The following is an 18,512-nucleotide window of genomic DNA, read 5'->3' as shown; positions in this document are numbered from 1 at the left end:
ACCCCTCTGTATGCTGATCTATCAACACTTCCAATCGTTGTGGATTTACCGTTGTGGATTATATGACTTTTGCCAATGGATTACAGACTCTGTTTCCAAGGGGTTAAAGCATTGCTACAATGGAATTACCAACAACATTATGGAATTATCATCAACACAATGGAATTACCAAGAACATTGTGGAATTACCTTGACTTTGTTTTCCTTGCTGGATTACTTTTGACTTTTGTTTTCCTTGCTGGATTACTTTTGACTTTGGTCTTCCTTGCTGGATTACATCAAGCTCAAGGACATTCGAAGGCGTAAGTTCATGTTTGGAATTCATCCCCATGGACAGGCGATGATTTCCAAAGGGGGGACTGTAGTGGACTAGGCCTGATGTCAAAACTGACCAGATGGACAGAAACTGTCATTTCATTGATTTGAATCCAGAAATACAGTTTGACCCATCCTGAGACTTTCTTTCTTGAATTAATCAAGTGGAAAAAGACAATTCTCTATGATCATTACTATTTTACAAATGTTTTGATAATCAAATTGTGTTAGTTCAAACAATGTTTACATGTTGAAGTGAACTACTCATTTTTATTTACTTAAACAGTAGTAATGATTTTTAATTCTCAATTCAAAGTGAAATCAAGTTAGAGTACGTTAGAGAGTAATGATTCAATTTCTTGATCGTCTGCTTTGAAGGGAGCAAATTTGTAAGTGTGTTAGAGTTCAGGTTTCAGTCAACTAAAAAGTTTACTGAAAAGAAATGTCATGTTTAACTTTTACAGCAAGATACCTGAGTAGAGACGCCACTAAGACTGGTTTTCTCCAACAATCTTTCTGTCTGTTCTTAAACAATCTTAATCTCTATCCTTGACTTTCCATAACACCTTACATCACAAACCACACCTCTGTTGGGGTCCATCGACCAATCAGAGGCTCTCAAACGAACCGGAAGTAGAGCCCATTTAAATGTGGCACTTCCCAGAGTTCAGAGAGTTCAAGAGTTTTGGAATCCAGAATGCAGAGAGTTTGGGAGTTCCTGAATGCAAAACGCAGGCATTCATGGATGCTGCTAAACCAATCAAGCTGAACCAGAGACGATTTTGGGAATTATAACTTCTGTTTGGATAACCTCGCACGGCTCTCGAGGTATTTAGCTGTTCTCACTGAGACGCTGAACAGTGGTTGGAAGTGAGACTCCACGCCGGAACTGATCTATCTTCAGAAAAGGTAAAAGTCGACCTTCACCAAAAGTGTACTGTTGGGACAAGCTGATTTCCGAAAGAGCGTGCACGTTCTGGTTAAAACAGACAAATTCCCTCACACATCTCTCTGTAAGATAAATCTCAATTTTCCATCTTTAAACTCTCCTTTCTGCTAGAAAATCAATCCAGATGTTTTCAGAAATGTCTGTGGTGTAGCAACGGAAAACCATGGCCGTATGGTTTTCTTGGTTGTAAAGCTGATTAATTATGTTGTTGTTTTCATATTCTGCCAAATTAATGTAAATGTGTGATGTGTTAAACTTGGTTCTGTTAATAAATGACCCACTCGCTTGGTGAGTCAAAGATAATTAATGTCTCACGTCCACATTTCTGTTAAATTCAAAGTGTAACCCAGTCAATTTTGGTGCTTTTATTTCCTCAGTTTTATGCCACTGTTTTGGGACTAAGTGTGAAATCTCATGAGATTTCACGGGATTTGAGTTTCATAGAAAAACATAGCTCCTCCCATCAATTGGGAGAGCAGGTGTGTCACTGAGGAAGTTCAGAGCTGCTGCAGGTGGGCATTAAGAAATTTTGAATACATTTTATAGACTGTCAAATACTGTCAAATCCTTACTGGTATGCTTCTCAGCTTTTAGATGTTTCTAAACTGTGAGACACTGCTGTTTGTGCTTAAAAGACCAGAAACAAGCAAACTGGTGAGTGTTTATATTGTTTGTGGCATGCTAATGCTGGCATTAGCATGCTAAAGCAAATCCTAATTGTTTGTTAGCTTATAGCCTTTAAATATAAATGGTCAAATGCTATTCAATAGATTTAAAGGTTATGTTGTACTTTTGTGTCATCTTTAACACTCAATCATACAGCGACTATGAATTTGAAGAGTACTCTATTTGGAAATTATTGTTTGTATATTTATATTATGATAAACAATTTAGAAAAGTAAATCATGTACATGTAGATCATCAACATATTAATCCTATGTATTTGTAAAACTAATTATGTTATGGTATTGATGGTGATTTCGATATTAATACTAGAAAATGATGTTAACTTGATCCTGTTGTACAGGCCAGGTTTCCTATGATGGCGAGCTACCACTAGGCTTCAGGCCCAAAGAACCCGGAGCCAGAATCGGATCTGTTTGGTGCGGTAGGAAATGCTGTGGCCTGCTCCCTACACACACCCAAGAACCTTTACAAGCATTAAAGGCCTCTGAACATTTAATTAGTCTTTGACTCATCGAACATCTAAACCCCTCAATCTTATCTGGACTATTGCCCTGGTCTTGGTATCTTGTGAACTGTGGGATTATTACAAGCACTTGGATTTAGTCTGGAAAATTTGGGAGATCTGTTCATTTATTGAAATATCTTGGTTATTGGTATAATGAATGGATTGATGATGTTGATGACAGAGCTTATTATGTACATATTGTAAATATTATCAAAATTAATACAAAGCACCTTATGCACTGTGTTTTTGTCCTTGTGTTCTTGAAATGCAAATGCAACCATAACCCTTCATGAGGAAGACGTTAGGACCTTCTGATAACTGGCCTGTTACTAATACTGTTGAGTGAACACCATTTTTGCCAGATCTTTAGCATTTACATCATATATGCTACAAAAGCACGACATCATCCAGTCCAGAAAGATGAGTGAACCCGTTTAATGTATGAATATATCTCAGGATATGTCATACTACATATTGGTGGCCCGTTTTTTGGTCAGTTTTGACATCAGGCCTAGTCCACTACATGGTCCTTGGCCTGTTCATGTACTCCCTGCAGACAAAGAACATGAGTTTCAAACTAAGTTGCTGTCCTTCCTTCAGAGTGAGGGCAGGAGCATTGCTGATGTAACAGGCACATCAAACCCTCCGGCTCTTGATGTAAACACTGCTCTCGTCAATGCTATTAGCTCCCTGGTGGAAAAATGCAATGTCATGCCCATTGATACTCAAAGCTACAGGAAGCTGCGGATGTTTTCTGGTGAGCGACCAACCCCTAGTGGCGAAGAGGAGTATTATGCTTGGGCGGAGCAAACCACACTTCTGTTGGAAGAATGGCAAATTAGTGACAGTGTAAAGAAACAAAGGATTGAGGAGAGCCTAAAAGGCCCAGCTACTGACAGAATCAGAATCAGAATAAACTTTATTGGAATTGCACTGAGGTACAACATGAATATGTACGTACAGTCGTCCGAAAGATGGGCGGAGTGCACGAAGCAGCAACTACAGGAGAGCACGACCATTTTATCCTTATCAGATAATAATCTTAGATAGGAAAAGGGGGATAAACATGAGGGTAGATAGTGGTATTACAAAAAAATAACTTTCACATCTTGTCTATCAAGACACGATTTGAGACATCAAAAAACTCTACCAGCAAGCACAATTAAAACATGATTACATTTGCATTTGACATCGAGGTGTTGAGTTTTGTCCATGAGCAATTTTTCAGATCAGCCACAGTTTCTGAAGATGTTGTTCCAGCCAGCAGTGCTGATAAGCTTGCAAAGAAAGTTCTCGGGGGGGGGGGGGGGGGGGGGGTAGATGAAGCTTTAGTCCTTTTTGTCCTTGGGTACTCATGTCCCAGGAGAAATTTGATAGTTAGCCTGTCTCCGAGGCCGTTGGGAGTCTGATTCGGTAAGATGGCGCCCGTGTACATGACTTAAAATCCACCTCTGCTGATGGTGTTTGGATTATTTTTGTTTTTTGCATTTCTCATCTGTGACATCAACTCTCTGCTGGTGTATGACAGACAACAACTTTTGGATCTTTGTTTTTCTGTCACTGAAGTCGCTTATTTGGAAAAATATGAGCGTACCTCTGGACCCCCCCCCCCCCGCCTTCTTCCCCCCTGCTGGCGGACGTGCCAGCTTACCTCTGCTGGGCTCCTCACCTCCCTGCCGGAAGATATCGCTTCAGACGCCGGGGAAAACGTGCTGGTCAGCTGGTGAAGCTGAAAGCTCTGCGCGCTGCATCTTCCTCTCCTGTGTGCCCGGACCAGGTAACCAACATGACTTGTCAGCCGATGTGCAGCTCGGACCGACCTAGAGGGGCTGTTATTGAAAACCTGCAGTCATTAGCGCACGCTAACTCCACCGCTGCTAGCTCCACGTTGGACAGTATCCGGATGTGTATGGTCAATGCAAGATCTGTTACCAACAAAACTTTTATCCTCAGGGACTACTTTCAAGAGCCCGATTTGGACTTTCTGTGCATCACAGAGACTTGGATGTCTCCGGATGAGTCCAGCGCCTTGACGGAATTATTGCCACCGAATTGTTTGTATTTTAACGCCCCACGGCCATCAGGCCAGCACGGTGGTGGATTATTAACAATATTCAAATCAAAATTTTTCCTGTAAACAACTGCCCATCCCAGTTTCCCGCGCCAGCTTTGAGCTGAGTGTCTTTGAGCTGAGTGTCTTTGAACTCAGACATTCACCTCTGACGTTATTTGCATTTGTCTACCGCCCACCTCAATCTAAGGATATCATAAATGAGTTTTCTGACTTCTTGTCTGAAATCACACCAAAATATGAGCATGTTGTCATTATTGGGGACTTTAATTTGCATGTGTGCTGTCCTGAGAAGCCCTTGGTTAAGGACTTTTTAGATTTATTGTACTCATTTAATTTAACTCAGCATGTAAACGGTCCCACCCAAGAGTGAGGACATATACTGGACCTTGTTTTAACTCATGATGTGACTGTTAATAATCTTATTATTGGTGATAATGTTTTTTCAGACCACATGCCAGTCCGGTTTGAGTTCACCCTCCCCCATCTAACTCCTAAGTCGGGCATTCCTGCACATCACACCCGGACCATTAATCATTTCACTGCCACATGTTTCACAGATGTTTATAACTCTGAAATGATCATTCAGACCCCAGTGTTTCTCACCAACACTGAGGAGCTGAAATCCCAGTTCAACTCTGTCTGCTTAAAGACTCTGGATCATGTTGTGCCTGTTACAACTAGAAAATCAAAACTGAGAGCAGAACCTTGGCTGAGTGACGTCACCAAGGTCGTTAGGCAGCAATGTAGGAGGGCAGAGTGAAAGTGGAGGAAAGACAGGCTGCAGGTCTCTTTCCAAATACTTAAAGAGAGTTGGCGCCGTTATCAGAAAGCAGTAAAAGCTGCTAAATCCAAATACTTCTCTGATATAATTACCTCAAACTCTCACAACCCACGTGTCCTCTTCTCCACCCTAAACTCTGTTCTCCACCTCACTAAACCATCACCTCTGGAAGCCTCAACTGGGCTGTGCGACAACTTCTTACATTTCTTTGTGGAAAAAATTGCGACCACCTGTGCTCTCATTTCCCCTCCAATTCATGACCCATCCATCCCTCCTCAATCTGTAGCTCCATTTGACCATCTTGAACCAATCACTCTATCTTCTCTAGAGCAGGTCATGTGCAGCTTGAAACCTGATGTGGTCCCCCATCGACTACTAAAGGAGGTTTTTCCAACTCTAAGTCCGTCCATTCTGGCTAAAGTAAACAGTAGTTTATCCACTGGCGTGGTGCCAAAATCCTTTAAACATGCTGTCCTCCAGCCTCTCCTGAAAAAACCAAACCTTGACCCCTCAGTCATGTCCAAATTCCGGCCTGTCTCCAAACTCCCATTTGTTTCTAAAGTACTAGAGAATATAGTCGAGTCCCAGTTGAAGTGCTTCCTATACCATACCATACCTGGAGGATCACGCCATCTTAGAGCTTTTCCATTCTGGCTTTAAACCTCTCCACAGCACTGAAACTGCCCTGCTGAAGGTCTTTAACGACATCTTCAGATCCACAGATACCGGTGATTCTGTGCTGCTTGTCCTGTTGGACCTCACAGCCGCCTTTGACACCATCGACCATGAGATCCTCATTGCTAGATTGGAGCAGTGGGTGGGCGTCACAGGATCAGCCCTCAATTGGTTCAGATCTTACCTCGCTGACAAATCCTTTTGTGTCTCCATCAAATATTTTAGTTCCGCAGAGGCAGAGCTTAAATGGGGGGTTCCTCAGGGGTCCATCCTGGGGGTCCTCCTATTCTCTTTATACCTGCTGCCGCTTGGTGCTATTTTCCGGAAACACAACATGCCCTTCCACTTCTATGCCGATGACTGTCAAATTTACTTCCCCCTAAGACACAATGGTACATGCTCTATTCAACTGCTGTTCAACTGCCTGGCTGACGTCAGGGACTGGATGGCTTTAAATTTCTTGAGTTTCAATGAAAAGAAGTCTGAAGTCATGTTGTTCCCTCCCAACGACACAATCACAAACCACTGTATCGACCTCTCCGCTCTAACCTTGTCAGAAAAACAAAGAGTCACTAATCTGGGCGTGATAATGGACCCTTCCCTGAAGCTTAACAATCATGTAAACATGATTGTTAAATCATGCTTCTTCCAACTGAGGCGGCTGTCTAAACTGAAGCCCATATTGTCCAAAAAGAACCTGGAGACAGTAATACATGCATCCATTACATCTAGGCTTGATTACTGCAGGCCAGCGGTCACTCTTTCAGGGATGAAGATGTGCACATCCTGGATAGAGAGGAACGATGGTTTGAGAGAGGAGTAAAGGTGGCCATCTTTGTGAAAAGAAACCGTCCATCTTTAAAGAGGGGTAGAGGCCTACGTGCTCAATTGTCCCCCTCTTACAATGCTGTGATTGCTAGTATCACTCAGCCCTCTGTGAATAGTAAACAGCCATCAGTGTGCTAATGATCCATTGTTAGGCTGATGGTCCTTCTTGAGCATGTGATCAGCTGGTTTTGGTTGTCAGCAGCAAAACTGGTTGATCCACTCTGAGAAGGTACTATTTAAGAGACTGAGCTGAATACAGCACCTCAGACTGAGGAAGTCTCTCGGATGAGAGACGAAATGTTTCTACATTTTTTTGTTGTTTTGCTTTGTTTTGTTTTTTTGAATGTCCAGAGGACCAGATTGAATTTTTTTGGATTAGTCTGCCCTAGTTATGCTGTGCCAGTACACATTGAAGACATTTACGCTAAAGCCATACTCGATACTGGTTCTCAAGTTACTCTACTTTACAGGTCCTTTTATGATAGATACTTGACTCACCTGCCATTGACATCTTTCAGCACCCTGCAGATATGGGGTCTCAGACCTACTGATTACCTGTACCATGGCTATTTCTCACTTAAGCTGGAGTTCAGGGAAACTGATGTGGGTGTGACAGAGACCATTGATGCACTTGTGTTAGTCTGGCCTGATCCCGTCATGAAAAACGATGCAGCCATGCTTGTTGGCACAAACACACCCACTGTGAGAAGACTTCTAAAGAGTTATAAAGATAGAGATGGAAAGAATGTAGCCACAGCAAAACATATTCATCCTGCTTTCAAAAAGGCTCTAGAGGAAATTGACAAATCTCAATCTGAACCTGACTCCCACCAAAGATAATCTGTCTGGTTTACCCAATCAAAACCAATAACATTGCTTCCAGGTGGAGCAGCGAGGGTCAAGGGCATGCCAAGGTTCTAAGGGATACCAAGCACTCAAGCCATTTTGGTGGACTCACCTGATGATTCTACAGAGGACACAAGGTTTCCAACTCAGCTTTTGATGAGGCCTAAACTGCAGGCAGCCACTGTTGTAAATTCCAGAAAAATCACTGTACTGGTCAGAAACAATTCCACAAAGGAGATCTCACTTAAAAGAGGCATGTCAATTGCCCACCCTTTTCCAGCTGATGTGCTATTGATGTCTGCTGACAGTAAGGGGATTGATCTAAAATCAAAGGGATTGACCCAGTCATCTTTCGACTTTGGAACTTCACCTGTCCCTAAGGAGTGAAAAGACAGACTACTGAGCAAAATGATGAAATGCAGTGAAGCTTTCTCTACTCATGAGTTTGTTGTAGGCTGCAGTAAAAGCACATACCATACCATCAAAACTACTGAGGACAAACCATTCTGGAAAAGATCCCATCGCTTGCCACTTGCTGATTTAGAAGCCCTCAGGGAGCATCTATTACAGCTGAAGGAGGCTGTTATCATCACTGAGTCACGCATTCCTTACACATCACCCATAGTGGTGGTGAAAAAGAAGTGATAAGATTAGGATGTGTGTGGACTATAGGACATTAAACAGGCGCACTATCCCTTATCAGTACACAGTGCCAAAAATTGAGGATTCCCTGACCTGTCTCAATGGAAGCAAATGGTTCAGTGTCCTTGATCTGAGGAGTGGATTCTACCAAGTGCCCATGAGTGAAGCAGACAAGGAAAAGACCACTTTCATCTACCCACTTGGTTTCTATCAGTTCGAGAGGATGCTACAAGGAGTGTCTGGTGCCCCTGCAACATTTCAACAGATCATGGAAAAAAACATTGGAGACATGAATTTGCTGGAGGTATTGGTCTACTTGGATGACCTAATTGTGTTTGGCAACACACTCGAAGAGCACGAACAACGTTTGTTAAAGGTGCTTGACTGCCTAAAAGTGGAGGGCCTCAAGCTGTCATTGGACAAATGCCAGTTTTACCAGGTATCTGTGTCCTATGTTGGCCATATTGTGTTCCCAGAAGGAGTGTCTACAGACCGAAAGAAAACAGAAGCAGTCACCTCCTGGCCCAGGCCACCCACTGTAACTGCTCTGTGATCCTTCTTAGGATTCTGTGGGTATTACAGATGTTTTGTCAAAGACTAATCCAAGGTTGTTTTCCCGCTGAATCAACATTTTTCGGGCTACCCACCTCATGGCAAAAGATTCAACAAAAAGCAGGCTCAAACGTATTTCAATCCATCAGAGACATTTGGTTCTAGATGGGACGATAAATGTGAAGCTGCTATTGAGAAATTAAAGAAAAGACTCACAAATGCCCCAGTGCTGGCCTTTGCCAACCCCCAGTTACCCTATGTGCTACATGTGGATGCTACCAGAGAAGGACTAGGTGGCATTCGGTACCAGAACCAAGGTGAAGGACTAAGACCAATCGCGTTCGTTAGTCGCAGCCTAACCACATCTGAACGTACAAACCGGATTCCAAAAAAGTTGTGACACTAAACAAATTGTGAATAAAAACTGAATGCAATGATGTGGAGGTGCCAACATCTAATATTTTATTCAGAATAGAACACAAATCACAGATCAAAAGTTTAAACTGAGAGAATATCATTTTAAGGGAAAAATCTGTTGTTTCCAAATTTCATGGCGTCAACTAATACCCCCAAAGTTGGGACAAGTCCATTTTTACCACTGTGTGGCATTCCTCCTTCTTCTTACAACACTCAACAGATGTCTGGGGACAGAGGAGACCAGTTTCTCAAGTTTAGAAATAGGAGTGCTCTCCCATTCATGTCTAATACAGGCCTCTTAACTGTTCAATCGTCTTGAGCCTTCTTTGTTGCACCTTCCTCTTTATGATGCGCCAAATGTTCTCTATAGGTGAAAGATCTGGACGGCAGGCTGGCCATTTCAGTACCCGGATCCTTCTACGTAGCCATGATGTTGTGATTGCTGCAGAATGTGGTCTGGCATTATCGTGTTGAAAAATGCAGGGTCTTCCCTGAAAGAGATGACGTCTAGATGGGAGCATATGTTGTTCTACAACCGTAACATAGTTCTCTGCATTAATGGTGCCTTTCCAGACATGCAAGCTGCCCATGCTACAAGTGCTCATGTAACCACATACCATCAGTTATGCAGGCTTCTGAAAGGAGCATTGATAACAACTTGGGCTATCCTTGTCCTCTCTGGTCCGGATGACATGGTGTCCCAGTGTTCCATAAAGAACTTCAAATCGTGACTCATCTGACCACAGAACAGTCTTCCATTTTGCCACACTCCATTTTAAATGACCCCTGGCCCAGTGCAACTGCCTTAGCTTGTAGAGCTTGCTTATAAATGGCTTCCTCTTTGCACGGTAGAGTTTCAGCTGGCAACGGCGGATGGCACGGTGGATTGTGTTCACTGACTATGCTTTCTGGAAGTATTCCTGAGCCCATTCTGTTATTTCCTTGACAGTGGCATTCCTGTTTGAGGTGCAGAGACGTTTAAGGGCCCAGAGATCACAAGCATCCAGTAGAGTTTTATGGACTTGACCCTTACGCACAGCGATTGTTCCAGATTATCTGAATCTTTTGATGATGTTATGCATGGTTGATGATGATAACTTAAAAGTCTTTGCTATTTTACGCTGGGTAACACCATTCTGGTATTGCTACACTATGTTTCTCCGCAACAATGGCAGAATTGGCGATCCTCTTACCATCTTTGCTTCTGAGAAACACTGGAACTCTGAGAAGCTCTTTTTATACCCAATCATGTTGTCAATTGACCTAATTAGTGTTAATTGGTCTTCCAGCTGTTCGTTATATGCCCACTTTCCTTTTGCCAGCCACTTATTGCTACTTGTCCCAACTTTTTGGGATTTGTTGACAATGTGAAATTTTGAATCAACATATTTTTCTTTTAAAATGTTACATTTAGTCAGATTAAACTTTTGATCTGTCATCTATGTTATATTACGAATAAAATATTGACATTTGCCATCTCCACATCATTGCATTCAGTTTTTATTCACAAATTGTATAGTGTCCCAACTTCTTTGGAATCCGGTTTGTATATATGTGTATATATATATATATATATATATATATATTTTACTACATACATATATTACTACATTACTACATCTCTCCTGCCTTGTAGCATGTCCTCTTCCTCTCTGATCTATTTCAAATGTTCATTTAAGGTTAAAGGTTCTATTAGCTTGTATGTCATATGTATGCACATTGCAGTCATGTCATGTGATAATGCGCCTCATACAACTTGCTCAGTGCAGAGTCTGTTGATATCAGATAACTGCAGACCTCCCTTTCGGAACACACAGTGCAGCAATTTGTCCAGTCATAGCAGGTATGCTGATAGTTTTTCTCCTTCGCTTTGAAAAATTTGTCTGAATTTTACCAAGAGATCAGATGAGCTTTCTGTAGTGCCAAAAGCAGCCTCCAATGCTTGCATGTAGTCATTTGCCATGGCATTTGGATTACATGCTCTCAGAGGTCTTATTATCTCAGGGGTCTTTCCTTCCAGGCTTTCATTGAGGTGGCATCTTCTGTTTCTCCTCCCCCGTTTTTTTCCCTTCTTCCTGCTCTGCTTTCTGTGTGTCTGAAGCACCTGGGTCTCATCTCCCGAACATAAATTAAGAAGATTAATGATTTGGTATCATGGGTGTTCAACTCTATTGATAAGATTTTTTCATCAAAACGACAAGGTCCTGGGGAACCGGCATATCCAGCTGAGACTCATGCTGTGGGGTACGTCATGGATTCGTGGGGAGTGTGGCAATTGATGTGCATTACAGTTTTGTCTCAAGAGGATGTTGAATACGTTTACATATTTGGATTTATGATAGCAGGGTCTCTGCTTTTTGGCATCGGCGGGGCTCTGTTTTATCGACTTTTGAAGAAGACAGTGGGATCAGTTTTGGGCAGAGAAAAGCTTCCGTCAGTGTGAAGGTCTGGTCCTCGCTGTGGGAACTTTCAATCGTCTGGTCTACGAGCTTAACCGTAAGGTAGAGGCGATTGAGAATCACAGACCACCTGCGGCTTCTGGGACTCGTCAGAGTGGTGGGTTCGACCTTGAAGGAGACTCGTAGCATGGATCAGTGGAATGTAATCCCACAATTAGGCATTTTTGGAACCAGAATGCCCAGATGGACTCAAGGCTGAAGAAAAAAATCTGTCTGCCTTAAGAAAAAACAAAAATCAAGCTTATCTGAATCATACCATACCATACCATACCATACCATACCATACCATACCATACCACTTTATTTATAAAGCACTTAAAACAGCTACAAGGCCAACCAAAGTGCTATACAGACAAAACAACAGGTAACACACAAAGCAAAATACAAAATGAGGTAAATCAGAATATAGACATAAAAACAATGCAGATAATGACGACAAACCAGTGTGGAGCATACAGGATCAAGACACAGATCATCTGGTGTTGAAAGCTACTGAATAGTAGTGAGTTTTTAAGCGGGACTTGAAAACCGAGAGGGAGGGGGCCTGTCTGACAAGCAGAGTTAACTCATTCCAGAGTCTTGGTCCTGCTACAGAGAAGGCCCTGTCACCTCTGCGCTTAAGACGAGTTCCTGGAACTGTGAGGAGCAACTGGTCCGCTGACCTCAGGGAACATGGTGGGACATACGGTTGTAGCAGATCAGAGAGATAGGGGTGGTGAAACTGTTCAGTGATTTGTAGACACACATGAGTATTTTGAACTGGATTCTAAGGTGAACTGGTAACCAGTGCAGAGAGGCCAAAACTGGTGTAATGTGCTCTCTTTTGCCTGTACTGATTAAAAATCGGGCTGCTGCATTCTGGACCAGTTGTAGTCGTGCAATGGAGGTCTGACTGATACCAAACAGGAGTGAATTGCAGTAATCAAGCCTAGATGGAATGAATGCATGTATTACTGTCTCCAGGTTCTTTTTGGACAATATGGGCTTCAGTTTAGACAGCCGCCTCAGTTGGAAGAAGCATGATTTAACAATCATGTTTACATGATTGTTAAGCTTCAGGGAAGGGTCCATTATCGCACCCAGATTAGTGACTCTTTGTTTTCTGACAAGGTTAGAGTGGAGAGGTCGATACAGTGGTTTGTGATTGTGTCGTTGGGAGGGAACAACATGACTTCAGACTTCTTTTCATTGAAACTTAAGAAATTTAAAGCCATCCAGTCCCTGATGTCAGCCAGGCAGTTGAGCAGCGGTTGAATAGAGCATGTACCATTGTGTCTTAGGGGGAAGTAAATTTGACAGTCATCAGCATAGAAGTGGAAGGGCATGTTGTGTTTCCGGAAAATAGCACCAAGCGGCAGCAGGTATAAAGAGAAAAGGAGGGGACCCAGGATGGACCCCTGCGGAACCCCCCATTTAAGCTCTGCCTCTGCGGAACTAAAATCCTTGATGGAGACACAAAAGGATCTGTCAGCGAGGTAAGATCTGAACCAATTGAGGGCTGATCCTGTGACGCCCATCCACTGCTCCAACCTAGCAATGAGGATCTCATGGTCGATGGTGTCAAAGGCGGCTGTGAGGTCCAACAGGAAAAGCAGCACAGAATCACCAGTTTCTGTGGATCTGAAGATGTCATTAAAGACCTTCAGCAGGGCAGTTTCAGTGCTGTCGAGAGGTTTAAAGCCAGATTGGAAAAGCTCTAAGATGGCGTGATCCTCCAGGAAGCACTTCAACTGGGACTCAACTATTTTCTCTAGTACTTTAGAAACAAATGGGAGTTTGGAGACAGGCCAGAAGTTGGACACGACTGAGGTCAAGTTTTGTTTCTTTCAGGAGAGGCTGGACGGCAGCATGTTTAAAGGATTTTGGCACCACGCCAGTGGATAAACTACTGTTTACTATAGCCAGAATGGACGGACTTAGAGTTGGAAAAACCTCCTTTAGTAGTCGATGGGGACCACATCAAAGGGGGAACCAGAAGGTTCTATTTCATATAGGCTTCGCCCTTTAAAGCTGCCGCTTAGTGGGTTTTATCCCGTCATGCGGAGAATTACACTGAAAATTTAGTCCACGCCCACCTGCTGTGTGGGCCCCACCCAGTCCATATAAATTACGTTAAGACCGGGAAATCGGCTCCCATTTTTCTTCAGCGAGCTAATAGCACTGTCAGAACAACGAAGAAGGAAAGTTGTGTAGATGACCAACCTTTGTTAAGAATGCTTGGCCCGTCACGTCGACCTCCGGTTGTCCCGGTGAGCTCTCCTCCCCGAGGAGAAGCTGACGTGCAGTCTTGTTTCAAGGTAAGCGCCGAGGAGGATTTCTCAGTGGCAGGTTGCTAAATGCTAGACAACGCCATCTTGTAATTTTCCTCCTATCGCTGACCCTCGGAGCGAATCGGATGGTTCCTCTGGGACAGGCGACGTCAGCAGCAGCCTCCGCTGCTCATTCCGTCCTGGAGAGCGTAGGGTCGGTGGAGGGGGGCTGAGCGAATGCTCACCCCATCCCACCTCATTTCGCATCGGCGATCACACCTCTCCTAGCCAACGGCACCCTCTGGAGTTTGCCGGCTTAACCCAGGAGGCGGCTGACATGAAGAGACCTTTTTTTTACGTCCCACGCCTTTCCCCGCCAGTTTTTGGATGATCCAGCGGGAAGGTTTCTGGGCTCCACTCCGGCTCGTCATCTTGATCTCTGGCCTCGCCTTCCCAGTGGTGACGTCCTTCTGGGACGAGGCTGCCACCGGTCCTGGTAGAATAGGGCGCCAGTTCTCACATCCGCACCCATCACCAGAGTGGAGGGGTTTCACCGAGCGGGAATCCCCTCAGTGCCCCCGTGAGCCGAGCCTGACAGAGTCTTTTCTCGGAGTAAGATGTCCAGGTTGGACCAGCGTTCCGCGCCTCCGATTAGTGTAATCCAGAAAGTGACACCGCTTTCCAACCGAGCTCACCAGCATGCGTTTCCAGACGGCCGCAGCGAACAACACGTTACGCTGATGGCATACACATTCAGAGGCGGGAGGAGACGTACACTCCTTCTGCAGGGCAGCTGACGTCATCCTCAAACGGTGTGCCTCTTTTGCTGTCTGCCGGCCCGCATTGCAGCCGGAGGACGAGGTTCCAGAGGTTCTCCTGGCTCGTCACTCCACCTACCTCTCGGGGGAGCTGCAGAAAGCTTTTTGTTGGAGGGCTTTCATCAACGAGAGATCACTTTCAAGATGTTCCACGGCTGCACAACGCCTTCCCAAGTCTGCTTCGCCAGCCCCTCCCGTCAGACGTCCCGGGCATCCGGAAGTTCAACTTTTCCCGGAGTTTGCCAACAGGGGGCCCCCTAGGACAACAAACCACAGAGCTCAGGGGAAGATGTCCATATGTCGGTTTGCTGGATGTGTGTAAGATGACACGATGTGGAAATAAACATAATTTTATGATGAAGTGTCTTTTAGCCAGTCTGTCAGCTCGGATGACCTGACAGCGGCTCCGTCACACACACTCCACACGAATGAGCTGGTGGGCTTTTAAGGTTGTTTCAATCACTACTGGCAATGCCAACGCGCGCTCCCGCGGCATGAGCAGCCTTCACCTATAAGGCGCTGCGTTATGAGAGCACTCACGCAACTCTCGGCACCCGCCGCTCACGTCAACGTAAATGTAAGCTCGTGGTACGAGCCCAGTATCGTATCTCGCTCTCAGCAGGAGCGACACGTGTCTCACCGCAGTGGTGTCAAACGTGCGCTCCCATGGCGTCAACAGTTTTCACACGCCTCATAGCGGCTCCGCTCCTTCATCCTCGAAGAAGGTTTTCTGAATTAACACTGCAGCTCGATGAATCACTTAAAAGCTCACATGATTCGCAGCCAAGAATGAACATGTTCTGCAGACGGAGCCAAGTGGTAACCTCGCCCTCAACCAACGCTGCACGCTACTTCCTGACCGCACCAGCGTCAAACACGCGTCCCCGCGACAATCCTCACCTAAGACGTCGCGTCAACAAGAGCGCACACACACGACTCTTCAGTGTACGTCAGCTCATACGCGCTCCCCGAGTGTTACGCGGAGTAGCAGCACCAACTTGAGCACAGCACAGAGGAGTCGCGTCCCGCAGCATCGGCAGCCAGCACACAGCCTGCATGCTCGGGGGCACGCGTTTTTCTTTTTCCTTAAGCACGCACCAGCTCACATCAGCATGCATGTGAGCCCACAGCATAAAAGCGTGCCTGCTTTATAAACTTTATAAGCAAGTGGCAACGAGCGCGCGCTCCAGACGGATAGGTAAACCATTATCAGCAGGGGATTCACGCTGCAGTACAGCTCAAACCCCGGTGCGGAGGAACTGTAGTGATGTTTTCTGTCATTTCTAGAACAGATCTCATCCCCTCTCGCAGAAGCTCAGGAAATTCTGATTAAACTGTAATTCCAGGGTCTCAGAAGGAGAAGAAAACACAGGGTTCCTCTCTCGTCACTCCCTGGTCCCAACGAACTGGAAAGATGAGATTTATTATAGATTTGTCAATTTTGAACAGTGAGAAACAACATTCCATTAATGCACCCGAGCCGCTCTGCAGCCGCCGCACAGAGCAGGGAGGAGAATTCTGCTTTATCTGGTGTTGGATTTAATATTTTATACCTTTTTATAATTCCTATCGAGCATTCAAATGTCATGTCATATAAAGTGTGTGCGTGTCTTTCTTCCAGGGTTGAACTATGTTTATAGAAAATGTTTGCTAATTCTAACTAGTTGACCTTTAAATATAATCTCATAGGAGCTAAAGATAATTTTACAAGTTCACATTTGATAGATTACAAGCAATCAAATCATGCCATAAAGCTAGAACACATCTCTTTAATTTAGACAATATAGTTTGACTAAGTAAAATCCAACTGAAACTAAACTAAAACAAATATAAAAATGATCCAAATAAAAACACAAACATGAGTTGGATAATAATTAAGTTATTAATTATTCCTAGAAATAAACGACTTTATTTCTAATCAGTTGGTATCACTAAGGTATAATCACGTTAAACAAACAGTGTTAACAGTTTAAACGCAGACAAGGAAAATAAGATGAATCTGCCTTAAAAAACAGAATCACCAGGCCTTCAACAGATATTGAATTAACACCCATGAGGTAGGTAATAATTAATAGTTATTAATTATTACGTATAAACAATTTAGGCACGAATCAGTTTGTATCCCTAAAAGTATAATAGCAAGTTAAACTTTAAACAAAAGCCGATTTCGGTGTACCAAAACTTATCTGAAATATAGACGTTAACGTCCTTGAGGGGGCGGGCTAAGAGTCGTAACCATAGCGACAGAAGCTGAACCAATCAGGAAGCTAGCCTTCTCAAACGGGGATAAAAGGCCGGAAATGACACACGCCCACCGAGCATTTCCGGGAGGCGCACACGGCGACGGTTCGTTCTTAATGCTCCATTTATATGCATATATCTTATTAATGTAATTGTTTGTCTCTGAATATCTGTAACCCATGTTGTGTCAAATAAATCTTTTATACGAAGGGCGACGCCTCAGCCGTTTTGAACACGACGTAGTTCTCTAGCCACAACACTGGACAACTGTTGCTGCTGACCAGTTTTTCCAAAGATGGTAACAATGCAACTCACGTGAAACCGGCAGAGTGACATCAACCGTTTACCATCAGCAGACCTACGTCACACGTCAGACTTCACAGAGGCACATACATTTAACGAGTTGTGGGGGCGCTATGGTTCTCCACACATCAGCTCATTTGAATGTTTTTGGAGTGTCGCACGGGTTTTTGAATGTGATTCAACACTTTGCTTCTGTGCTGCGGAATCATCAGGGTTTTTGATTCACACAGACAGCAAGTGACTGTCTCATACATAACCGGCAGGAGGTGTATGCGTTCAACCCATGTGCCACATTGTGAGACAGATGCTGTGTGGGGCACACCAAATCTGCTCTCCATCAGAGTAGTCTACATCTCCTGTGTTTCTGAACAGGGGGCGGATGTGATGGCCAAAGACGGTTTTGTAGCACGGGGACCTTCCATCCAGAGCTGATGGCTCAGACGTGGCAGAAATCCTGTGAGCGGCTGTGGACCTGTTGTAACACGAGAGAACGCTCAATGTCAACTATGGTTATCATTGAGCTCACGGGATGAACCACCGCTAGGGGTGGACGCATTTGCTCACAGCCTGTGGTCGTAATGCTTCTTCACTTCCCTCACTCCCTCTGATATCACGGTTTTCTGAACTGAGCTCAGGAGGAGGGACTGACAGCTCTTCTGTCCCAAGCGCCTGAACGCATCATGGCCCCCAGTCCTACGACGCCCGTTATCGGGGCGCTCGTGGAATCTACCGTGGAGGGAGGACGCTCTCCTCCAGGCGGGAGGAGCAATCAGGAGTTACCCAGAATAGGCCAACACCTTTGGTCTGGCCGCTGAGCGGATCCATTTAGAGAGGATGGGTCTCACTCAAGATGTAGTGCGTATGATTCAGGATTCACGTGCTACAACCACCACAGCGCTGTTCACATCAAGTGGACAGCTTTTCAGCGCTGCTGTACAGAGAAAGGTGTAGAGGCCATTTCATGTCCACTAGGTGGTGTGCCGTCCTTTCTGCAGCAGCTGATTGACAGAAATCTGGCATTCAGCACGATTAACGTATGCTACAAACTTTTCTTCTTGTCACAAAGTTTTCGGAGACAGAACAGTTTTTAATCATCCGCTAACGAATCGTTTTGTAAAGGTGTATAGAGAAGGTGTAGAGGCCACCTCATGTCCTCTAGGCGGTGTGCTGT

The 18,512-nt window shown here is 44.5% G+C and overlaps 1 protein-coding gene across 1 annotated transcript in view; it reads right to left on the bottom strand.

The window, feature by feature from the left end:
* gpr158b (G protein-coupled receptor 158b) overlaps nucleotides 1-18,512 on the bottom strand; it is a 496,707-nt gene that overhangs the window by 9,390 nt on the left and 468,805 nt on the right. The gene's annotated exons all lie outside the window — the stretch shown is intronic.

Source organism: Nematolebias whitei, chromosome 9, assembly GCF_014905685.2.
Source record: "Nematolebias whitei isolate Nwh7 chromosome 9, NemWhi1, whole genome shotgun sequence".
Classification (NCBI taxonomy): domain Eukaryota; kingdom Metazoa; phylum Chordata; class Actinopteri; order Cyprinodontiformes; family Rivulidae; genus Nematolebias; species Nematolebias whitei.
Note: the sequence above shows the minus strand (reverse complement) of the source record. Positions and strands in the feature narration are given on the sequence as shown.